Source organism: Pseudorca crassidens, chromosome 11, assembly GCF_039906515.1.
Source record: "Pseudorca crassidens isolate mPseCra1 chromosome 11, mPseCra1.hap1, whole genome shotgun sequence".
NCBI classification, from domain to species: domain Eukaryota; kingdom Metazoa; phylum Chordata; class Mammalia; order Artiodactyla; family Delphinidae; genus Pseudorca; species Pseudorca crassidens.
The window spans coordinates 54595110-54620876 of record NC_090306.1 but is presented as its reverse complement, the minus strand read 5'-3'; the positions used below and the strand labels follow the sequence as shown (position 1 = coordinate 54620876).

At 42.1% G+C, this 25767-nt stretch overlaps 1 protein-coding gene and 1 long non-coding RNA gene across 2 annotated transcripts in view; both read right to left on the bottom strand.

Annotated features, from left to right (window-relative positions):
- The window catches only part of RASSF3 (Ras association domain family member 3), a 152101-nt gene that overhangs the window by 121822 nt on the left and 4512 nt on the right, over window positions 1-25767 (bottom strand). The window lies entirely within an intron of this gene.
- LOC137202150 (uncharacterized) lies at window positions 10048-25083 on the bottom strand. Its single transcript, XR_010932468.1, has 4 exons — window positions 21633-25083; window positions 15467-19877; window positions 14527-14711; window positions 10048-11316 (listed from the first exon to the last, which is right to left on the bottom strand). It is a non-coding gene; the product is annotated as an uncharacterized lncRNA (long non-coding RNA).

Sequence of the window (25767 nt, the reverse complement as noted above, 5' to 3'; positions counted from 1 at the left end):
TGAGGCCCAAGGGTTGGTCAAGAGTAATGGTGTTGGTTGGGGTAGTGGTGTTGGTTGCAGTTAAACACATTGGCTGAGGTGTCACAGGACAAGGGGCACTTGTGCAAGGCTTTTTGTGCTACAGGACAGAGCTGCGGGCTGAAGAGAAGGACTGGTGGGCTACAGACCTGAGGTCTCAAGTTTTAGGAGCTTGAGAGTTGGCCTTGAGCACACTAGTTTGGAGACTGCTGTGCGTTAGAATGAACTCACTGTAAGGCAGCTGGCACTGTCATCATCCAGTGAGAACTAGAGAACATTTTTCACCTAGAAAATTAGCAAATACACATTGCTGGTGAGAATGCTGAGAATTTGATACTTTCAAAGAATGCTGGCACAGATTGGTTCAAGATGGTGGAGTGAAGGACGTGTTCTCACTCCCTCTTGTGAGAGCACCGAATCACAACTAACTGCTGAACAAACACTGACAAGAAGACACTGGAACTCACCAAAAAAGATACCTCACATCCAAAGACAAAGGAGAAGCCACAATGAGATGGTAGGAGGGTCGCAATCACAATAAAATCAAATCCCGTAACTACTGGGTAGGTGACTCACAAACTGGAGCACACTTATACCACAGAAGTCCACCCACTGGAGTGAAGGCTCTGAGCCCCACGTCAGGCTTCCCAACCAGGGTGTCTGGCAGTGGGAGGAGGAATTACTACAGAATCAGACTTTGAAGGCTAGTGGGATTTTATTGCAGGACTTCGAAAGGACTCGGGGAAACAGAGACTCCACTCTTGGAGGGCACACACAAAGTAGTGTGTGCATCGGGACCCAGGGGAAGGAGCAGTGACCCCATAGGAGACTGAATCAGACCTACCTGCTAGTGTTGGAGGGTCTCCTGCAGAGGTGGGGGGTGGCTGTGTCTCACCGTGAGGACAAGGACACTGGCAGCAGAAGTTCTGGGAAGTACTCCTTGGTATGAGCCCTCGCAGAGTCCACCGTTAGCCCCACCAAAGAGCCCAGGTAGACTCCAGTGCTGGGTCGCCTCAGGCCAAACAACCAACAGGGAGGGAACCCAGCCCTACCCATCAGCAGACAAGCGGATTAAAGTTTTACTGAGCTCTGCCCACCAGAGCAACAGCCAGCTCTACCCACCACCAGTCCCCTCCATCAGGAAATTTGCACAAGCCTCTCAGATAGCTTCATCCACCAGAGGGCAGACAGCAGAAGCAAGAACTACAATCCTGCAGCCTGTGGAAGGAAAACCACATTCACAGATAGACAAGATGAAAAGGCAGAGGGCTATGTACCAGATGAAGGAACAAGATAAAACCCCAGAAAACAACTAAATGAAGTGGAGATAGGCAACTCTCCAGAAAAAGAGTTCAGAATAATGATAGGGAAGATGATCCAGGACCTCGGAAAAAGAGTGAGGCAAAGACTGAGAAGACACAAGAAATGTTTAACAAAGACCTAGAAGAATTAAAGAACAAACAAACACATGAACAATACAATAACTGAAATGAAAAATACACTAGAAGGAGTCAATAGCAGAATAACTGAGGCAGAAGAACAGATAAGTGACCTGGAAGACAAAAAGGTGGAATTTACTGCTGCAGAACAGAATAAAGAAAAAAGAATGAAAAGAAATGAAGACAGCCTAAGAGACCTCTGGGACAACATTAAATGCAAGAACATTCACAGTACAGGGATCCCAGAAGGAGAAGAGAGAGAGAAAGGACCTGAGAAAATATTTGAACAGATTATAGTCGAAAACTTCCCTCACATGGGAAAGGAAATAGCCATGCAAGTCCAAGAAGCACAGAGAGTCCCATACAAGATAAACCCAAGGAGAAACATGCTGAGACACACAGTAATCAAACTGGCAAAAATTGGGGCTTCCCTGGTGGCACAGTGGTTGAGAGTCCGCCTGCCGAAGCACAGGACACAGGTTCGTGCCCCGGTCCAGGAGGATCCCACATGGGGTGGAGCGGCTGGGCCCGTGGGCCATGGCCGCTGGGCCTGCGCGTTTGGAGCCTGTGCTCCGCAGCGGTAGAGGCTGCAATGGTGAGAGAGCTGTGTACCGCAAAAAAAAAAAAAAACCTGGCAAAAATTAAAGACAAGCAGCAAGGGAAAAATGACAAATAACATACAAGGGAACTCCCATAAGGTTAACAGCTGATTTCTCAGCAGAAACTCTATGAGCCAGAAGGGAGTGGCACAATATATTTAAAGTGATGAAAGGGAAGAACCTACAACCAAGATTACTCTACCCAGCAAGGATCTCATTCAGATTCAATGGAGAAATCAAAAGCTTTACAGACAAGCAAAAGCTAAGAGAATCAGCACCACCAAACCAGCTCTACAACAAATGCTAAACGAACTTCTCTAAGTGGGAAAAACAAGAGAAGAAAAGGACCTACAAAAACAAACCCAAAACAATTAAGAAAATGGTAATAGGAACATACATATCGATAATTACCTTAAACGTGAATGGATTAAATGCTCCAACCAAAAGACACAGGCTCGCTGAATGGATACAAAAACAAGACCTATATATATGCTGTCTACAAGAGACCCACTTCAGACCTAGGGACACATACAGACTGAAAGTGAGGGGATGGAAAAAAGATATTCCATGCAAATGGAAATCAAAAGAAAGCTGGAGTAGCAATACTCATATCAGATAAAATAGACTTTAAAATAAAGAATGTTACAAGAGACAAGGAAGGACACTACATAATGATCAAGGGATCAGTCCATGAAGAAGATATAACAATTATAAATATATATGCACGCAACATAGGAGTACCTCAATACATAAGGCAACTGCTAACAGCTATAAAAGAGGAAATCAACCGTAACACAATAATAGTGGGGGACTTTAACACCTCACTTACACCAATGGACAGATCATCCAGACAAAAAATTAATAAGGAAACACAAGCTTTAAATGACACAATGGACCAGATAGATTTAATTGATATTTATAGGACATTCCATCCAAAAACAGAAGATTACATTTTCTTCTCAAGTGCACATGGAACATTCTCCAGGATAGATCACATCTTGGGTCACAAATCAAGCCTCAGTATATTTATGAAAATTGAAATCATACCAAGCATCTTTTCTGACCACAATGCTATGGGAGTAGAAATCAATTACAGGGAAAAAAAACGTAAAAAACACAAACACATGGAGGCTAAACAATACATTACTAAATAACCAAGAGATCACTGAAGAAATCAAAGACGAAATCAAAAAATACCTAGAGACAAATGACAATGAAAACACGACAATCCAAAACCTATGCGACGCAGCAAAAGCAGTTCTAAGAGGGAAGTTTATAGCAATACAAGCCTACCTCAAGAAACAAGAAAAATCTCAAATGAACAATCTAACCTTACACCTAAAGGAACTAGAGAAAGAAGAATAAACAAAACTCAAAGTTAGTAGAAGGAAGGAAATCATAAAGATCAGAGCAGAAATAAATGAAATAGAAACAAAGAAAACAATAGCAAAGATCAATAAAACTAAAAGCTGGTACTTTGAGAAGATAAGCAAAATTGATAAACCACTGGCCAGACTCATCAAGAAAAAGAGGGAGAGGACTCAAATCAATAAAATTAGAAATGAAGGGCTTCCCTGGTGGGGCAGTGGTTGAGAGTCCGCCTGCTGATGCAGGGGACACGGATTCGTGCCCTGGTTCGGGAAGATCCCACATGACACGAAGCGGCTGGACCTGTGAGCCATGGTCACTGAGCCTGTGCGTCCAGAGCCTGTGCTCTGCAATGGGAGAGGCCACAACAGTGAGAGACCCGCATTCCGCAAAAAAAAAAAAAAAAAAAATTAGAAATGAAAAAGGAGAAGTTAAAATGGACACTGCAGAAATACAAATCATCCTAAGAGACTACCAAATGCAAATTTATGCCAATAAAATGGACAACCTGGAAGAAATGGACAAATTCTTAGAAAGGTATAACCTTCCAAGATTGAACCAGGAAGAAATAGAAAATATGAACAGACCAATCACAAGTAATGAAATTGAAACTGTGATTAAAAATCTTCCAACAAACAAAAGTCCAGGACCAGATGGCTTCACAGGTGAATTCTATCAAACATTTAGAGAAGAGCTAACACCAATCCTTCTCAAACCCTTCCAAAATATTGCAGAGGAAGGAACACTCCCAAACTCATTCTATGAGGCCACCATCACCCTGATACCAAAACCAGACAAAGATACTACAAAAAAAGAAAATTACAGACCAATATCACTGATAAATATAGATGCAAAAATCCTCAAGAAAATACTACAAACAGAATCCAACAATACATTAAAGGGATCATACACCATGATCAAGTGGGATTTACCCCAGGGACAAGGATTCTTCAATATAGGCAAATCAATCAATGTGATACACCATATTAACAAAGTGAAGAATAAAAACCATATGATCATCTCAATAGATGCAGAGAAAGCTTTTGACAAAATTCAACACCCATTTATGATAAAAACTCTCCAGAAAGTGGGCATAGGGGGAACCTACCTCATCATAATAAAGCCCATGTATGACAAACCCACAGTAAACATCATTCTCAATGGTGAAAAACTGAAAGCATTTCCTCTAATATCAGGAATAAGGCAAGGATGTCCACTCTTGCCACTATTATTCAACATGGTTTTGGAAGTCCTGGCCATGGCAATCAGAGAAGAAAAAGAAATAAAAGGAATACAAATTGGAAAAGAAGAAGTAAAACTATCACTGTTTGCAGATGACATGATACTATACATAGAGAATCCTAAAGATGCCACCAGGAAACTACTCAAGCTAATCAATGAATTTGGTAAAGTTGCAGTATACAAAATTAATGCACCGAAATCTCTTGCGTTCCTATACACTAACAACAAAAGATCAGAAAGGGAAATTAAGGAAACAATCCCATTCACCAGTGCAACAAAAAGAATAAAATACCTAGGAATAAACCTACCTAAGGAGGTAAAAGACCTGTACTCAGAAAACTATAAGACGCTGATGAAGGAAATCAAAGATGACACAAACAGATGGAGAGATATACCATGTTCTTGGATTGGAAGAATCAATACTGTGAAAATGACTACACTACCCAAAGTAATCTACAGATTCAGTGCAATCCCTATCAAATTACCAATGGCATTTTTTACAAAACTAGAAAAAAAATATTAAAATTTGTATAGAGGCACAAAAGACCCCGAATATCCAAAGCAGTCTTGAGGGAAAAAAATGGAGGTGGAGGAATCAGACTCCCTGACTTCAGACTATACTACAAAGCTACAGTCATCAAGACAACATGGTACTAGCACAAAAACAGAAATATAGATCAATGGAACAGGATAGAAAGCCCAGAGATAAACCCACGCACCTATGGTCAGCTAATCTATGACAAAGGAGGCAAGGATATACAGTGGAGAAAAGACAGTCTCTTCAATAAGTGGTGCTGGGAAAACTGGACAGCTACATGTAAAAGAATGAAATTAGAACACTCCCTAACACCATACACAAAAATAAACTCAAAATGGATTAGAGATCTAAATGTAAGACTGGATACTATAAAACTCTTAGAGGAAACCATAGGAAGAACACTCTTTGACATAAATCACAGCAAGATCTTTTTTGATCCACCTGCTAGAGTAATGGAAATAAAAACAAAAATAAACAAATGGGACCTAATAAAACTTCAAAGCTTTTGCAAAGCAAAGGAAATCATAAACAAGATGAAAAGACAACCCTCAGAATGGGAGAAAATATTTGCAAACAAATCAATGGACAAAGGGTTAATCTCCAAAATATATAAACAGCTCATGCAGCTCAATACTAAAAAAACAAACAACCCAATCCAAAAATGGGCAGAAGACCTAAATAGACATTTCTCCAAAGAAGACATACAGATGGCCAAGAAGCACATGAAAAGCTGCTCAACATCACTAATTATTAGAGAAATGCAAATCAAAACTACAATGAGGTATCACCTCACACCAGTTAGAATGGGAATCATCAGAAAATCTACAAACAACAAATGCTGGAGAGGGTGTGGAGAAAAGGGAACCCTCTTGCACTGTTGGTAGGAATGTAAATTGATACAGCCACTATGGAGAACAGTATGGAGGTTCCTTAGAAAACTAAAAATAGAACTCCCATATGACCCCGCAATCCCACTACTGGGCATATACCCAGAGAAAACCATAATTCAAAAAGACACGTGCACCCCAATGTTCATTGCTGCACTATTTACAACAGCCAGGTCATGGAAGCAACCTAAATGCCCATCGACAGACGAATGGATAAAGAAGATGTGGTACATATATACAATGGAATATTACTCAGTCATAAAAGGGAACAAAATTGGGTAATTTGTAGAGACATGGATGGATCTAGAGACGGTCATACAGAGTGAAGTAAGTCAGAAAGAGAAAAAGAAATATCATATATTAACACATATATGTGGAACCCAGAAAAATGGTACAGATGAACCGGTTTACAGGGCAGAAATAGAGACACAGATGTAGAGAACAAACGTATGGACACCACGTGGGGAAAGCAGCAGGGGGAGATGAATTGGGCTATTGGGATTGACATGTATACACCGATGTGTATAAAATTGATGACTAATAAGAATCTGCTTATTAAAAAATAAATAAAATTCAAAAAAAAAGAAGTGCTGGCAGGAGTACAAATTCAAACAGGCTCTTTTGCAAGGCAATTTGTGAACGTGAACATATATCAAAAATGTTCAGACTGTACTAACACTTTGACCCAATAACACTGCTCCTAAGAACTTACCCTAAGGAAATAATCATGACATGAGGAAAGACTTATGAACAGGGGTCTTCACTGTAATGGTGAAAACTCGGAAGCAAATCAAATGTACAACAGTAGGAAGGCAGTTAATATGGTGCATGCATGTGATGCAATAACTGTGACATGATCAATAAATGATTTTGCAGAATAATACTCAATGGCATGAGAAATTGTTAAAGAAGACATTCAAATTATAAAGGAGAATATATGATATGATTCGGTGTTTAAAAATATATACATAGAAAAAGTAAGGATATATGTCAGTTATCGATTTTAGGAATTTTATTTTTTTATTTGTGCTTTTCTGTGTTTTATACAGAGCTCATACAATTCTGTTGTAAGTGGAAATAAATTACTTATAATATTCATAATGGTGAGAGTAACTTAATGGTGAGAAGTGGCATAGTCCTCAACTAAAAGGCTGGTATGAATGATGGAAAGTCAAATTTGAGAGATGCCTAAAAGCTAGTCATGGGGTAAATTGTGTCCTCCCCAAATTCATTTATTGAAGACTTAACCCCCAGTAGTTCAGAATATGATCGTATTTGGAGATAGTGCCTTTAAAGAAGTAATTAAGATAAAATGAGGTCATATGGGTGGACTCTAATGCAGTATGACTGGTGTGCTTATAAGAAGAGGATATTAGGACACAGACTAAGGGGCAACCACGTGAGGACACAGTGAGCAGGCAGCCACCTACAAGTCAAGAAGAGACGCCTCAAAAGAAACTAAACCTGCCAACACCTTGAACTTGGCCTTTTAGCCTCCAGAACTGGGAGACACTAAAGTTCTGCTGTTTAAGCCACCCAATCTGTGCTGTTTTGTTACGGCAGCCCTAGCAAACTAGGCTTGTCAGGATTTTGATACGGGGAGAGAGGACCCTAAGATGACTCCCAGGGGATGCCTTTCGGATGGTAAGGACACCAGTGGAAAAGAAGAATGGGTGTGCTCTGGGCAGTCTGAGGTTCCGGTGCCAGTGGAATATGAGGGAAGATGTCCAGTAAGTAGCTGGGTATGTGAGTCTGCAGTTCAGGAAGGAGAGCTGAGATGGGGTTGGAGATGGGGAGTCATTTAGCTTATCAAGTTGTATGGGAAGATCTGGGTGTGACTGAGAGCTGCCTCAGAAGGAGAGTGGCCTACTGGAAAGAGTGCGGTTTGTTGGTCAGACCGTCTGGATTTGAACTCTGCCCCCACCTCTTACTAGCTGTGAGGCTTTGCACAAGTTACTAGGCCACTCTGAAGCTCAAGTTACCCTCTGTGAGCAGAGGGCATAATGGAGTCTCACCATGCTCCTGCCAGCCTTAAAATGATGTAACGTGTTAAGTCCTAGAATGTTCTAGAATAGGAGCTCACACAAAGTGGCAGCTATTCCTACTATAGTGAGAACTAGGATAAGGAAAGGTCACTGATATTGAAGGGATGCTTTGAAGAAGACTGAGAAGTAAAATATAGAGACGCAAGAGGAGAAAGGAGCAAGAGCATGGGGAAGGAAGTCGAGATAGGAGAAAGTTTCAAGAAAACAACTGCGTCAGCCCTGGCACATGGTATAGAAAAGCCAAGTAAGACAAGCGTGGAGCAAAGTGCAGGGATGCATCCCAATCCCTTATTCCATTGTTTTCCCTTCAAGGTTGTGCACCATCTTTTTTTTTGAAAGCTCCACAGCTCTCCCTTATCTGAGAACTAGATTGACATAAATAATAACAATTATTTACATGTGTCTATGTGGTAATAAACCCAACACAGGCAAATCAAATTAGAGAGCCGTGTGCTAGTCAGCTATTCTATGAGCCATTCTAGGAGAAAATTCACTAATGACATTAGGAAACCTTTTCCCTTTTGACGTAGTTTTGTTTCTCATTCATAATTAATTTTATTCTCTATCACTATAATGTCAGGCCTACTGCAGGCCCACTGTTTCCTTTTATGAAAAGCATACTTGAAAAAAGGGAAAGCAAAACCCAAGCATCAGGAAAGCTTTATCCACTTCTTGTAAATGGAGTTTTAATGGGATGGAAATACTCTTATGAGGAAGCACTGATTGACAAGCCTAGAAGGAACTTTGGTAGGCTATCTACCAAATTTCATCTATACTGAAAGACACCTTTTTTAAACATGTAAACATCTCTGAAATGAGCATCTGTCTTACAATGAAAGGCATATCATAAAGTTGACAGCATTCTCCTTTCTTAGTGGTTCATAAAACATCACGATTGATGGTGTCTTAGATATGATCAAACATGGCAAGACTTTGCCTGAGGACCAGGCAAGCTATTCTAGAAATACAACCGCTTATTGGTTTTGTAAGAACCTCTAGACAATAGTAATCAAACGGTCACGTGGCAGACACACAACCCCGGCAGTGTTTTCCATAGCTTAGCATAAAGACTGGCATCTTGCTGCTCACGGCAAGAAACAGGACAGCTCATGGCTTAAAACCAGCTAGAGAATTCCCCTCTGGGTACACACACACACAGACACACAGACACACACACACACACTGTGAGCCACCTCCTGCTCTCCCTTAACCTTGCAGAGGCCTTTACTAGCCTCAGGATGGGTAATCTCTCAGTCACTGGCAAGAGAAAAGTGGGAGATACCCCTCTTTTACTTATTATTTAATTTCTGTTGAACCCTCATTTAGATTTTGTTGCTAATAAAGATCTACCAACTTTTGAAGCTATTGGAAACTCCTCTGATTATACAGGTGCCCCCCATCACCAGACATTTCCCACCATTCCCCATCTACACTGCAAGCCGGAATGCAATTTCTTTCACTTCTCAAGAAAGACTTAGGACCTGAGGACTAATGCCTGGAGGTCCTTGAATCCTTTTAGGAAGAATCTGGCCGGCAAGACACATGTCTTTGATATTTATAACTGGTCAAAATAATGCTGGAGTTACTGTTCCATCTGGTATGGAAAATTAAACCTCCTGAACTGTCCTGTAACAGAAAGAAGCTGCAGGGGTTCGCTGTCACCACTCTTTGTTTAACTCATGCAACATTAAAGCACATTGGCCTACAAGAAATAAAGCTGGCTTATAAATGAACTCAGATGACAAGAACCCCACACAACAGGCCCCGCTGAAGCTATTATCCTCAGCCCTAAAGGCCAGCTGGGTCCTCCTGTAACATCAAAGGCACAAACAACTGAACCAACGTGGAGACAATCCTCCTGGCAGCCTGTGTGCTGTCAGACTGTCAGAAGCAAGAGGAACCTACCGGGTATGTGGGTTTTCTTCACCTGAAAGTTGACTTTGCCCCAGAGCTTATAAATCGCAGTTCCCATCTCTGAGCCCCGGCTCCGTGTGCAGCACAGAGAGACAGCTGAGGGTGACAGGCTGAGCGGGCCAGCCCTCCCTGACCTGTGTGACTCAGAGCCCACCAGGAGGCCAAGCCTCCCTCCACGCCCTTTTTCAACCGGCCACCAGCGTGCTCAGCGGCTCTGCTCATCAGGGCTGTCAAACTTTCACAACCAGGTCCATAAATCAGGTTAGAAGAGGTCAAGGGAGCATCTCTCAGACGACAGTCTTGATCAGAGATGACTGTATTGCAGTTGTGAAGGCCTCCGGACACAGACGGTCTAGGCGAGCTGTGTGGCCTCTGGCCACTTATTTAACCTCTCTGTGCCTCCAGTTCTTCTTCTGTAAGATAGTCCCCATTGCACTGACTTGATAAGTATGAAAAGTGCTTGGAATGATGCCCAGCATCACAGTAGGTCTCTGCAGAGAGTTAGCCATTGCTATTATAATTGTTGATGAAGAAAGCCCTGTGTTTTTCCCGTTAAGAAAATTTGCATTTATGAGCAGGGCTGGTGATTGATTGGGTAATGGTTTCTAACTACTTCCAAGAATACTAGGAAACCCCACTTCATACAATAAATCCCAGTGTTTGGGGGATTCCCAGTGTTTGGGGGAAAGGAACCCCCTACAACAATAGTCAAGAATTAGGAGAAGTGAGGCTGCCTTCGTCAACCAGGTCCGTTAGTGGGACAGTTTTCTATTTGCACTGAAAATCCACGGTTCCTGAGAGCACGAATTGCTTCAGGGTCGTCCTTGCCACCCATGAGAAATCTTTCTAAGCATTCTCTTCCCAGTGGCCGCCTTTCTTGGGGTTAGAAATCCCGAGTAGCTGCGCTTTTCTGTCCCTGGTCGCCCCCTGTTGTCGACTTTGAAGTATTTTTATCCCTTGGTTAAACTCTCAGGTCAGATCTCTGAGGAAGGTGGCCTTGCTTCAGTTTTCTGCCCCGAGGCAGAGAGGAGAGTTCATTTCACCAAAGCCAGATCGCATAGAGGGAGGTGGTCAGGATTTGGTACAAAACCCTCAGCAGCACAAAAATAGCCTTTCTTATTTCTCAGCTGGCTCTGTCATTTACCAGCGTGTGATCTGGGTTCTCAGTTTTCGCATCTGTAAAACGAAGGGGCGCTTCTAGGTGACCTCGGAGGTCTCTGTAAATTCTGATTTCCTCTGAGATTCTCGAATTGGAGTTTGCACAACCTAGGGAGGGAGGGATGCCGTGAAATTCACACAAAGCTACAGGCTAAATATGGTTTATTTTTCTGAAGCATCAACATTATATTAAAACAAATCTGGGAGTGTGATGAAGTGCAATTCAAAATTTCCAAGTTTTTTTCCAAGAAGTAAGTGAGATTTTTTAAATGTTCATCTTGGAAAAAATAGTGATGATGGTTGAACATTGTGAATGTAATGCCACTTAACTGTATATGTAAAAATGGTTAAAAGAGCAACTTTTCTGTTTTATACATTTTAACACAATACAAAAATTTAAAAAAAGTATTTCTGCATCCAGAAACAAACCCACATATACTTGGTCAACTGATTTGCGACAAAGGTACAAAATTCAGTGGAGAAAGGATAATCTTTTTTTTTTTTTTTTTGCGGTACGTGGGCCTCTCACTGTTGTGGCCTCTCCCGTTGTGGAGCGCAGGCTCCAGACGCACAGGCTCAGCGGCCATGGCTCACGGGCCCAGCCGCTCTGTGGCACGTGGGATCTTCCTGGACGGGGGCATGAACCCGTGTCCCGTGCATCGGCAGGCGGACTCTCAACCACTGCGCCACCAGGGAAGCCCAGGATAATCTTTTTAATAAATGGTGCTGGGACAATTGGACATTCATATGCTTTTTGCATATTTTAAAATAAACCTCAATTCATACCTCTCACCATATACAAGAGTTAATTCCAAATGGATCATAGATCTAAAACTGTGAAACCTAAAGCCACAAAATTTCTAGAAGAAAACATAGGAGGAAATCTTTATGACATCGGGTTAGCAACGATTTCCTAGATAAGACACCAAAAGCGTAATTAATAAAAGAAAAAATTGTAAGTAAGATTTCATCAGAATTTAGAGCCTCTTCTCTTCAAAAGACACTGTCAAGAGAATGAAAAGACACACCTCAGACTGAGAGTAAATATTTGCAAATCACATATCTGACAACAGGAAAATATAAAAAAATCTCAAAGCTTAATAACTAGAAAGTAAAAAGTCAATTTAAAAAATGGGCCGGGCTTCCCTGGTGGCGCAGTGGTTGAGAGTCCGCCTGCCGATGCAGGGGACACGGGTTCGTGCCCCGGTCCGGGAAGATCCCACATGCCGCGGAGCGGCTGGGCCCGTGAGCCATGGCCGCTGAGCCTGCGCGTCCGGAGCCTGTGCTCCGCAACGGGAGAGGCCACAACAGTGAGAGGCCCGCGTACCGCAAAAAAAAAAAAAAAAAAGGGCCAAAGATTTGAACAGACTTCACCAAAAAAAGATATACAGATGGCAAATAAGTACATCAAAAGATGCTTGACATTATTAGTCATTAGAGAAATGCGAGTGAAATACAACCACAGTGCAATACTGCTGCACACCTTTTAGAACGGCTAAAATGAAAGAGTGACCATAGCACGTGCTGGGGAGGAGGAGTTACTGGAACGCTTTCTCACTCCCTGCTGATCGGATGTAAAGTGGTAGGACTATTTGGGAAGAATAGTTGGACAGTGTCTTAAAAAATTAACTATACAGCTACCATATGACCCAGCCATTCCATTCCTAAGTCTGCACCCAAGAGAAAGGGAAGACTTTGTCCATACACAGACTTGTCCACAAATATTCACAGCAGCTTTACTTTTTAGTAGCCCCGAACCAGAAACAACTCAAATGTCCATCAGCAGATGAATGATAAACAAATGATGGTACAATGAAATACCATTCAGCAGATTTAAAAAAAGGAACTATATTGATACACACAATACAGATGAATTTCAAAATAATTATATTGAAAGAAGCCAGACAAAAAGAGTACATGTTTGTAAGATTCCATTTACATAACTTTCCAGAAAATGCAAACTAATCTACAGCCACAGAAAGCAGATTAGGGGTTACATGGTGGAGGCAAGAGGGGTTAAAGGAAGGATTATAAAGGGGCACGGGGAAGTTTTGGGGAGTGATGGATGTGTTCATTATCTTGACTGTGGTGGCTCCCAAGGTTATGGGGTTAAGCTCTTCTTAGATGGGAGTAGCTTGGTAGAAGAGGGTACAGTATAGAGTCTCAGGTAGCAGGGCATATGCATAGTACTTGAGAGGAAACCTCTCACTAAGCTGGATTGCCGTAAGATATGAAGATCGAGTCCCTTGAGATTTATCTCTTCTCTTTGCTTGTCATAGCAATAATTTGGGAGAACAATCTGTTGGTTAGGCTTCCCTGTATTTTTGCAAACCAGTGATATTGCCTGTAAGTGCAAGCATATATTACATTCAGGTATGGCTGGATCTAGGAGCTCAAACCAGCTCATTGGCTCTTGATCTATCTCCATCTCTCTGCTCTCCTTCCCTCTGGGATGGCTTCATCTTCAGGAAGTTCTTCTCTCAGGGTGGTAAGATGACTGTCAGCAACTCCTGGCCTACATCTAGCAGAAAGAGTGATTCTTGATTTCTTAAGTTCTGTCAAAAGATCCAGGACTGACTCTGGCTGGATGGACTTACATGTCTATGTCTAGATGTTAGAAATTGCTGACTGGCCAGGCTTGAGTCATGTATCCACCCATGGATCAACTGCAAGTAGGGAATGAATGGTTTCTCAAAGAAAATCAGAGACCTACTGTACCTTCAACATGAACCCCTGCAAAGAACTACCAATTAGCCTAACATGGTGCTTAATTGTACTTCCTGAACACCTGACTTTGGGGAAGTAATTGCATTTTGTATTAAAGATACATAGAATTATGAACTCACTTGATTAGGAAGGACATTAAAGTTCTAATCCCTCAGTGTGGCAGGTTTTCTATGCCTTATTCCTTTTTTTTTTTTTTGCGGTACGTGGGCCTCTCACTGTTGTGGCCTCTCCCATTGCGGAACACAGGCTCCGGATGCGCAGGCTCAGCGGCCATGGCTCACGGGCCCAGCCGCTCCGCAGCACACGGGATCTTCCTGGACCGGGGCATGAACCCATGTCCCCTGCATCGGCAGGTGGACTCTCAACCACTGCGCCACCAGGGAAGCCCCTGCCTTATTCCTTTTAAGCTCTGGCTTCAAAGCTAATTGTATTTCCTTGCATATGATCATTCAATCTCTAGAAACACACAGCTAAGTAAAAGAAAACCACCCCACTCCTGCTGTACTAAGCATTTTCTCTAGATGGTACTTAACTTTTCCAACAACCCTTACAGACAAGGAGGCTGATGTTCAGAAAGGTTAAGTAACTTACCTGAAGTCGAGCTTGTGAGGGGGGTTAGAACCTGCCCTCAGCTGTCCCTACACAGGTAGAGGCCTGTCTGCAGCATTACCAGGAGTCCCAGCTGAACAGAATCAGTCCCGCAGCTTAGCTTCTCAGGGGGCTCAGTTCTCAGCCTCACCTGTCCTGTGTGCTGTTATCCAGCGCCCGCTTAGGGCCTGTTAGGGATGAAATGTCTTTCAATGTCTTCTTCTGCTTAAGGCTAAAGTGAGCGTTCCTTTGTAGTCAATTTAATGTATAAGGGTTCTTTCTGTGTACTAACATCAGAGGCACGAAGGAATGTTCTCTTTTCAATACATTTCAATGTGTCTTTTAAGAACACTCTAGAACCAGCAGATTGATGTGGAGGAAGGAGCACTGCCCTAGTTAGAAGGAGACCTGAATTCCTCTAGTTCTGGCTTTGCCCACAGCTCACTGTATGACCTTGGAAAATCCACTTAACCTGAGTCTCAGTTTCCTGAACTGAAGTTGAATTCAATCAGTGCTTCCTGCTGGCAGTAGACTTACCATGGTGGTAACTAAAATCAATGCTTTAAATTTTCCATGATTATGTACTAATTTTAATGTGTAAAAAAATATAATAGTACATCAAGTCAATTATTTTCCAGGTATTATTTCTTAGGATGACGCTAAGTAAAACAGGCGTGTTATTTAGTAGAAAATATTAAGTGAATTCTAGTAGAGGCCTATGCAAGTATGGCAAAAATTGCAACGATGGCCTGTGAATGACTGATGTTTGGAAAACCCTGGACTGGGAAATGAGAGCTACCATTTACTGAGCCAGGAACCTGGCACTTTATAAGCATTCGCTTATATAATTCTTAAAACAATCCTAAGCAATAAGTACAGTCATTATCACTCTATTTTATCAAAGAAGATGCTGGGGCAGAGAGAGGTGAAGTTTCTTTCTTACCAATATGTGGCCAAGCCAGGGTCTGACCTCAAGCCATGTTCTTGGTCCTTGTGCTCTGCTGGGGGTGGAGTGTGGAAGACGTACCGAGACACCTCGAGGGCAGGGGTGTGTAATTCAGCGGGTCTCGGACCAGGACAGCATGAGCATCACCTGGGGAGCTTGTTAAAGCTGCAGATTCATAGCTCCTCCTCCAGAAATCCTGGTCCTTAGGCTGGAGGGGTTCAGGAGGCAAAGTCTGAACAATCACCCCAGGAAGTTCTGAAGCAGGAGGACCTGTGCTCTCACGTTGAGAAGTGGCTGCAGTCCTCGGAATAATTAGAATAATGAGTAGCTGCTGGGAGATGAGCTCACTACAGACTTTTCTCCCTTGTTCACCTGGCTTGTTACTCACGCTTGTGGCTGTTTGCAGCCTGTGGGGCGGAAGTAATGAGCTGAGGTCATGTCTCTTTCAACTGTTCCTTTTACACACATCACAGTGGCAGTGAGGAATTAATTGATCTTTATTTTCAAGTTGGTTCTGACAGCAGATCTCTATGTTCCTGATCACCCTACCAGGAAGAGAAGAAACTCCAGAGCAGAGAACAGTAGAAAAGTAGACTTTGAAAAAATTCAGTGCAGAGCGAAATCAATTCTGGGTCTGCAGAATCTCGCCCACACTCACCACTGCCACCTGCCAGCCCGTTTCCCCTTTCCACAGCTGAGGCTCATTATGATCACAAGTAGGCTGAGTTTTGGGGACTTAAAAAGGCTGAAAAAGAAGAAGTGGAAGGATGTGTATGTCTCTTCCAAAAAGGGCAATGAGGACAAGAGACGTCCGTGCCCCAGGAATGGCTTCGCTAGTCAGGCCTGCCAAAAAGTGAAAGAGAAAAAAGGAGGAAAAAGAAGAGGGGATGCTTTCAGAGCTTCTGAAAAGAAGGAAGTGACCTTCTGGTCATAGTCCCTTTCAGATGCACAATCGAGAAAATAGGTAAGAAATGTACACAAATAACTGCAATTCAAAGTACGAGATGGGAACAAGTGCCATGAGAAGTGCAAATATTTTGAAACAGGTGTGGAGCAAGTTTGATGAGCAGATGAATGAAAAGATTTTCAAAACTCTAAGACCTATACAAATGTCAAATCACTATGTTGTGCACCTGAAACTAATATAATGTTAGTGTCAATTATACCGTAGTAAAAAAAAAAAGAATTGTACTGAAAAAAAAAAACCTTCTAAGACCTGATGCCCAGCAATTGGACGAAGAGGATGAAGGTGGAACATGAGCTCTTCAGGTTGCCAGAGTTCCCCCATTTCCCATTTTTCTTACACTTGACCCCTTTCCTTTTTAAGTCACGCCTGGGTTCCTACAGGCATATGAGTTTGCATATCAGCACAATATGGATGCTGATGTAGTTATTGCAGGGGATGCGATGCAGGAAGTGTGTGGAGATGGGACTGGCCATGTGGGCTGGATTGACGTGGGCCTTGAATGCCATACAAAGGAGTCGGCACCATAAAAATTCAGTGGTTCTCAAATAAAGCGTTGGCGCCCTCTTCAGACCCTGAACCTTAACATCATGGAGCGCCATGTCAGGTGTTCTGGGGGTGAGTGGTGCAGGAGAAGGCGAGAAGCAGAACAACATCTCAGAAACAAAGCTGTAAGCACCAGGGAGCCCCAGAACGTGTGTGACTCGGGAGTGATGGGAGCACACTTGTGCTTTAGAAACATCACTCTGGGGGAAGCTGGGAACATGAAGGAAGGTAGAATGACTGAAGCCAGAACAGCTAGCAAGTGACAACAGTAATCTGGTGGCACTGGGGACCTCCCTTCCACCACCAGCTTTCCAGTTCCTCCCTGAACTGGTCACCCGACCAGCTCAGGAACTGGGTTGTGGGCGTATCAGCCTGAGGTGAAGGCCACTTTGTTAAAAACATCTGTGCTTCTTGGAGTTTGTTTCTTCCATCCCCGAATTCAGGGTCTTTGGTCTTGGTCTATAAGCGACTCTGGATCATATGCAAATTTGGGAACTCCTGCTGAAGGCTGGCAAACTTGTGGGGCAAGGAGGGAGTTTTTTGGAACCAGAGGGTACATCTTTATCTACATGGCAGTGCCTGAACAAGGAAGCCCATTCTTTCAAGCAACTGAACAGAGAAGGAACTTCAGAGGAAAAACAGGGCAACGGTTTAAAAAATGCAGGCATCTTCCTTTCCTTTGGAATGAATCATCACTCTACCCCACATCCCCGTGCCTGACACCCTGGGTTTGGAGAATGTAGCTGGTCTAGAAGCAACACTATTCTGGATTCCCAGAGAGGCTCAGCAGCCCAAAGCCGTGGGAGGGGAATGGAAGTGAGGATATCCTTTCTCTCCTTTCTTCCCCAGGGAACCAGATTATCAGGATTAGTTCTGTAAATGTTTTGTTGCATCTTAACTCCTACTGGGACAGAGAAATTGCTATATCCCCAATGTCTTTAGCTGAAACCAAGTAGGTGGATGGCTGTGGAAATCACAGCCCAAGAGGATAGTTTTGGGGGTGAGAGTGTGGGAGACTTCCAGTCTCTTAATTTCTTGGGTTGGCACTCCTGGGACACAACTTTCACAGTCATTATCACGAATGAGTTGTCAATTCTCTTGGCCAATCATCCAAACCATGCAATGGTGTCCAATCCTACAAATGGTCTTAACAAAAGACTTGATTAGATGCTGTGTGTATGTGTGCATACAAGTTTACATTCTTTTGTGTGCCTGCTGGGCCAGGTGAGAGGGTGGGATGAGGGGTTAAAACATTTTAACCACATATTTCATCAAAAGCACTAAGCATGGGACTTCCCTGGTGGTGCAGTGGTTAAGAATCCGCCTGCCAATGCAGGGGACACGGGTTCGATCCCTGGTCTGGGAAGATCCCACATGCCGCGGAGCAACTAAGCCCGTGCGCCACAACTACTGAGCCTGTGCTCTAGAGCCCTCGAGCCACAACTACTGAGCCCGTGTGCCACAACTACTGAAGCCCGTGTGCCTAGAGCCCGTGCTCTGCAACAAGAGAAGCCACAGCAGTGAGAAGTCCATGCACCGCAAGAGAGTGGCCCCTACTTGCCGCAACTAGAGAAAGCCCGCACACAGCAATGAAGACCCAACGCGGCCAAAAAATTAAATAAAATTAAAAATAAAATAAAATAAAATGTCATCAGCATAAAAAAAAAAAAAAGCACTGAGCACATCCTACCATGGGTCTATCACTGTGCTGGGGCCTTGGTGACTAAAAGAGGCTGAAGGCAGGTCCCTGCCAATTTCTCCCTATGTCCCCCAGCAGGAGCTGAGATGAAAATAATAGATTTGACATCTGGAGAACAGAAGCTGTGTTGCAATTTCTGTTTTTATTTTATATGCTCTCAAAAAAAGAGAAAGAAAGAAAGAATAGTTTTGAGGCTGGAGAAGATTCATCTTGTAACATAGGATTTTTGGTATTTTCAAAGGTGCTCTACTTTGAACTTTCCAGATCTGTCTAGAAAACCATGTCACAGGAAACACAGTGCATTCCCAAAGGCATTTGTTTTCATGCCTCCTGGTGTTCCAAAAAAAGTTTGCTGTTTCTAAAGAACTTATAAGTATGAAATTAAAATTTTGAAGCTTCGGAAGTTGAGCTTTTCGTAATTTCACAGACCTCTCCTCTCTTCTGGAGATGAATCAACCCAGCAAATAGAAAGGGCTGTGCTCCCACTATTTGGGGGAAGAGACCCAGGAGGGCACACTCAGGCATAGATGAAACCAAAATGCACTCCCCCTGGGCTTCCCTGGTGGCGCAGTGGTTGAGAGTCCGCCTGCCGATGCAGGGGACACGGGTTCATGCCCCGGTCTGGGAAGATCCCACATCCCACATGCCGCAGAGCGGCTAGGCCCGTGAGCCATGGCCGCTGAGCCTGCGGGTGCAGAGCCTGTGCTCCGCAACGGGAGAGGCCACAACACTGAGAGGCCCGCGTACCGAAAAAAAAAAAAAAGCAATATATCAAAATGCACTTCCCCTGACTACGTCACTTTTCAGCTGTGTGACCTGGGCAAGTTATTAAGCCTCTTTGAAAATTCCCACTTGTTTAATTTTGCATTTGTTCCTGGGCTCATAGACATTTAAGGTCCATCTATTCTAAGACTTTAATGTAGACTCTCCAGAGACTACACCAACACCCCCAATTTCAATCAGTCCTTTTGGTTTCTCTTTTCTTTCCGTGTCCTCTTTTCAGTAATGGCCTCAATACTTTTTAGCTAGCAGGAATAGTAACAGCAATCCAGAGGCGTGAAACACTACATTCATATTTAACACATATATCTAGGCTCCCAGCTGGAGAACATACAACACTTTTTTTTTTTCCCTTTAAAGGATCAAAAATTAGCAGCCTTCTTGAACACACCATTATGACTAGAAATAGAAGCTAACATCTAGTCAGTACTAGTGTGCCAGGTTTTGATCTAAATGTGTTATTCCTATCAACACACTTAATCCTCATCAATAATGCTGCAAAGGAGGTCCTGTTATTATCCTCATTTCACAAAGGGAATGAGGAACTTGACGGGGGTCACACACAGAAGGTGGTGGGGCTGGGATTATGAACCTAGGCAGTTTGGTTCCAACACTAGTGCTTTTTACCACAATGCTGCTTTGATCTTAAACCTCTTCAGTTAATCTATATGTAAACAAATTTCCTTGCAGGATAGTTTACGTAGAATAAAACGCACAGATTTTCAGCTGGATGAGTTTTGACACACACCCCCAGGTAGCCGCCGCCCCAATGAAAATATAACACATTTCCATCAACTCTCATGGCCCTTTGCAATCAGTCTCCCTGACCTCTTGTGAAGTAAACACTCATCTGATTCTTTTGCCCTAATAGCTAATATATTTTTGAAAATAATATGAGGGAGGTGGAAGAAAGGGCTTCAAATCATATACGCATGTACAGTCAATCTTGTGACTTCTTGGGGTTTCAAGCTTCTAGCTATAGAATAGAAGTAATGAGTTGGCAAGCACTTCCCAAATTATGTTCCCTCTAGATGGTATGTTTGGTGATAAAAGTATCTCCATCATACTATGGCATTTCTGTTATCTTTCATCATCCTCCTCTCTGGACCACATCTCCTCTTGAATATGTCCTTGGTGTCTAGCAGGGGTACTAATGAGACAAAGGCAATAAAAGTAAAGACGCTGAGGCCAAAATTAAATTCAAATAAGTTTGGAAACAATGGTTCAATAAAGTTAACCAGTTTTCTTTGCTGTGGGAATTTAAAGTGCTAATTTATGTTGGGTGTCCCAGAGAAGGAGATAAGCTATCAAACTCAGAATCTTTTATGATGTATACACCAAAGACCAGTGAACGTTCTGCCAACCATAGAATGTGCTGAACTGAAATCGATCCTGTGAAAATTTTGACTTACTAGTTTTTTTTTTTTTTGGTTCTCATTAGCTATGGCTAATTAATCTTTTAAATAAAACCATAAAAACAGTAGAGAGTAAAAGGGAAAGTTCTCCATTTTTCCCTGTCCAAACTTCCAATCTCACATTCCAGAGTAACCAATATTTAGAAGTCTGATATAAATTTTATAGCTATGTTATATATGTGTGTGATATGTCTGAATGTACATCTACACACTTTTTTTTTGTGCACAAATGGCATTATACCTGCATTTTGCCCTGCAACCTGGTTCCCTCTTATCTTTCTGTGTGTCAATACAACAATACCTCCAGATCCATTTTCACTGTACCAGTTTTCTAGTATCTTTTAATATCTGGTAGGGTATTTTCTTTTTCATATCCTCTTGGATATTTGTCCATGTTCAATCTTCCAGATAAGATTCAGAATCATTTTATTTTACTCCTCCCCCATTTTTTTTTTTTAAAACTTTGTCATCACAATAAGATTATAACTTAGTTCAGGGGAAATGTCTATAAATATTGAATCCTTTCATTGAGAGTAAGGGATACCTTTCCATTTACTCAAGTCATCTTTTATGTGTCTAAGTAAAACGTGTAAGTTTTCTTCTTGTAGGTCTTACATGTCTTGTTAGGTTTATTTTTTAGATATTTTGTCCCTTTATTGCCAATAGAAAATTTTTTCTTATTTTTCTCGGTTATTATTTTTATAAAGCAAAATTTAATTTTGGAATTATAGATTTGCAAATAGATTAAGATAAGATCACTTACTGTTTCTAAAATTATTTTCAATTAATTAACTCTCTTGAGTTTTCCTGATATACATAAGCACATGGGGAGCAAATAATGACAATGGTGCTTTTTCCTTTCCAAAAATATTAGGTCACATTATGTTCTCTTGTTTTTTTTAATATTTTTTGCATTTTATGGTACATTTAAAACAATACTATTATAATAGTGATAGTGAAATCCTTGTCTTATTTCTGACTTTAATGGGAATATATCGTCATTGACGTTGAGAATTCGTTTGAGGGATGACCATGTCAAGGAAATGTATTTCCACCTGTTTTTATTTTACTAAGATTAAAAAAATCAGGAATAGATGTGAATTTTATTGTATGGCTTTGCAGCATATACAGAAAAGATAACGGGCTTTTTCCATTTTTTTAACCTACTGATATGGTGAATTACATCAACAGTTTAATACTGAACCACATTTGCATTCTGGAATTAACACTGAAGATAATTTAGCTAACCTAAGTTATTACCAATGCATTTAGGTAGATTAGAAAAACATCGGTCTGAATAAATTTTAAAAATCTGAATTATTTCAATTTAATAAATTTCATTTACTTTTATACACATTTACATACAAAATTAGAACCAATTTTCTGATGGCCAGCTTTATGTAATAGGTAAGATTTCAGTCCCCTTTAATGAAATTGACAAGCATCATTTTTATAATATTTTTAATCCTAGTTAAAAATAATGTAAAAATAATATAATGAAGTAATACTTAGAAGAAGTTTGTTCTCTTAACCAGCTTAACATCCTTCCTTCCTACATTCTTCTCAAGTAATTTGTCTAGAAAACTTTCTTCACAGAACGTACCAAAGCAAATAACAGCCCAGCTCAGATACTGAGTCAGAAGAGTTTACAATGAATTGTGTTTTAATGTTTATACTTTTCAGTCCTTTTATTTCCTGATATTTCTGTTTTTCTAAACTAATTATACAATTAAGAGTTTTGCAAAACAGAAAAGAAAGAATTCTGGTCTCCCTGGAGTTTCTTAGTTAGGTTCATAGATAACTGCCCAGGACTTGTTTGGTCCTGGGAAGAGGCCAGATATCCCTAAAGAGAACAGAAGAATCAGAAGAGGGTAGGGAATTATCAAAGGAATAATGCAAGGAAATTTCCCAGAACCGAGAGACATTCATTTCCAGTTTGAAAGGGCGCAGTGGGTGCCTAGTTAAATAAAGAATTTTTTAAAGGCCTTCTCTAAAGCATTTCATTAGGGATTTTCTGAATACAAAATCTGAAATGCCTTTCACGAAGCCTTTTTACAGAAAGCTACTAGATGTTCTCCACTAAAGTGAGGGAATAAACAAAGAGTGAAGAAGAAATAGGATATGAGAAGTGGGTGATCCAACTCAAGAAAGAGGTAAAGGGAATTCCCAGGATAAAGGCTCAGCCGGGTCTTGAATAAACAACCTGCCCACACTGGCACAAGAGTGCTCTGGGGTAGGGGGTGCTTTGGGGATGTGGAGGTGACAGGCTGTCTAAACTGTCTCATTATATGTAAAATTGTGTTGAAAGGCTGTTGAAAAACATGGGAAGAATTAGAGATAGGTACCAACAAAAAACAGAAAGCAAAAACCCAACCCAAGTAAATTAAAAAACAAAACCAAACCAAACAGCAATTACTAATGAGATAGTGCAAATTAGCTAGGACTGAGGAAGTTAAACACTCTCCCTATTATTCATCAGTCTGGGAAGATAAACAGATAATGTTAATGTTTCTCCCATACTGCAGCTGTAACAGGTCATAAAGACCCCCAAGAAATCCCCCAAGCCATGCCTATGAAAAGCTTTGCTGATTGAAATATCAGGAAGAATGAAACATCACACTCTTGGAGAATCTAAGTCACTTTGACCCAGAAAGGCAGCTTTGGTTTCTCATCTAGGTGCACAACTTCAGAGAAGGCTTTTCTGAACATGACATTCCACATTCACCTTAATTTTGTGGTTTCCCAGGAAACAGGAGCCTAGGTCCTCTCTGCAGTCCAGACCTGATGCTGATCCCTTTATACACAGTCTTGCTCTGCACTTACCAAAACACTGCTTGGTTCACATTTGTCCTGAAATCCACCCTTCCCTCCAGTTCTATACCACCTCTATCATTTCTTTGGTGAGACACTCATGATTGCTCTGGTGTGAGGTCTCCCTTGTTGTGGGATTTACAGGTTTGTCTCCAGGAGGCTAAGGCTGATCAATCTAGAACAACCTGGAGGTTTCTGAGATTTGCTAAGACCATTGCTGCTTCGACTGAGAATAACACGCACCCCTGAGACCCTGGTCGTCTTGTCTGCTGAAGGTCTCTCTTTCTCTGATGCATTGGTTTTTCACTGAATCTGCACTCTGATCAGTGTTAGGTTTGTCATTTGTCTCCCGAGATTTGAGGGTTCTAACCAGACCTTGTTATCTTCTGGTGAAACCTGGCTATTAATGCCCTCTTGTCTTCTGTCTGCTTGTCCAACGTCTTAAACATCGTGTGTCTCTGAGAATGTTCCTTAGCCTCATCTGTGTCTGAGAAATTTGCTTTGGGAGAGAGCTTCTCTTTACGCAGTCCACCTGCCAGGAGGCTACTGATTCTTGGGTCAGCAGTTGGGGCAGCTTCTTAAGGCTGAGGGCTGAGCCACGCAGAAGCAGTATCTTTACCTTTGACCAACAATCAGCCAGTTTCTCATGGGCTTATCTTTCAATAATATAACACAACCTCCTGATATAACTCCACTGAGGACAATTTGGAATTATGGGCCACTCTGAGGAAACTGGACATGAATCATTGTTCATTTGAGAGACTTTTTTTGTTAAATGAATTTATCTATCTATTTATGGCTGTGTTGGGTTTTCGTTGCTGTGTGCGGGCTTTTCTCTGGTTGTGGTGAGCGGGGGCTACTCTTCGTTGTGGTGTACAGGCCTCTCATTGCGGTGGCCGCTCGTTGCAGAGCACGGGCTCTAGGCGCGTGGGCTCCAGTAGTTGTGGCTCGCGGGCTCTAGAGCACAGGCTCAGTAGTTGTGGCACACAGGCTTAGTTGCTCCGCGGCATGTTGGATCTTCCCGGGCCAGGGCTTGAACCCGTGTCCCCTGCATTGGCAGGCAGATTCTTAACAACTGTGCCACCACGGAAGTCATGAGAGACGCTTTAGAACACAAGGGGGAGAGTGTTTCATCTGTCTAAAGGAGAGAAAACTTCACTGAATGTGGGAGACTCCCATTCTTTGCTTCCATTTCTCAGAGATGAACAAGTATTGACTTCTCTTTATTAGCGTGGCTTGATAATATTGTTAAGGGCCTGAGTTACTATTTAAACCATCTGTAAAAACTCTTCTTCTGTGTGTGTGCAAATATATTTTGTTCTGCATCTAAACTTTCTCCTCTCTCCTGGCAGAGGGAAGATAAGCAGCTTAATATTTGTGTCAAGCTTCTCCCTCTCGCATATAGGCCTTAGCGATTCTGTGAAGCGACAGGCCTTAGCGATTCTGTGAATCGCTTCTGTGAATCGATTCTGTGAATCGATTCTGTGAAGTTGTCTAGTCCATTAGCCTGCCTGTTGCCCTATTGATAGAGAATACATTCTACTAGAAGGTTATACCCTACCCTCTATTCTCCCACCTCCAAGGGGGAGCGTCCTTATCAGGACTCCTCCTCTAACAAGCTATCCTTGAAAGAGCCCTGCAATATTGGGAACAAATGGGATGCTGTCTGGTGAGCAGCTGCCCCTTTTGTCTTCTTCTCCATGGGAGGGAGGTGGTTTTATGTGTATCCCAGTTGTGCTCACATCTGCCTTCTTATATGAAGCAACAGACTTTCACTGGGTCATCAAGTCTCATTGAGCTAACTGCTAAAATCTGGGGTAAAAAGGGGGCAAGAGGGAGAACCCACCTTCAGTGTAAAAAAGTCCCCCCTGGTATTTCCTCTCCCCCAGACACCCACCTAAAAATAGTTAGGTCTTCTAGATCTGATTTTCTGACCATCCTGAGGGAGAGTTTGGTTGTCTCATGAGACATGATGAAAAGGAATTAAAGAGAAAAAAAAATTTTTTTCCAGCCACGCTGTGCAGCTTGTGCGATCTTAGTTCCCTGACCAGGGATTGAACCCACGCCCTTGTCAGCGAAAGCA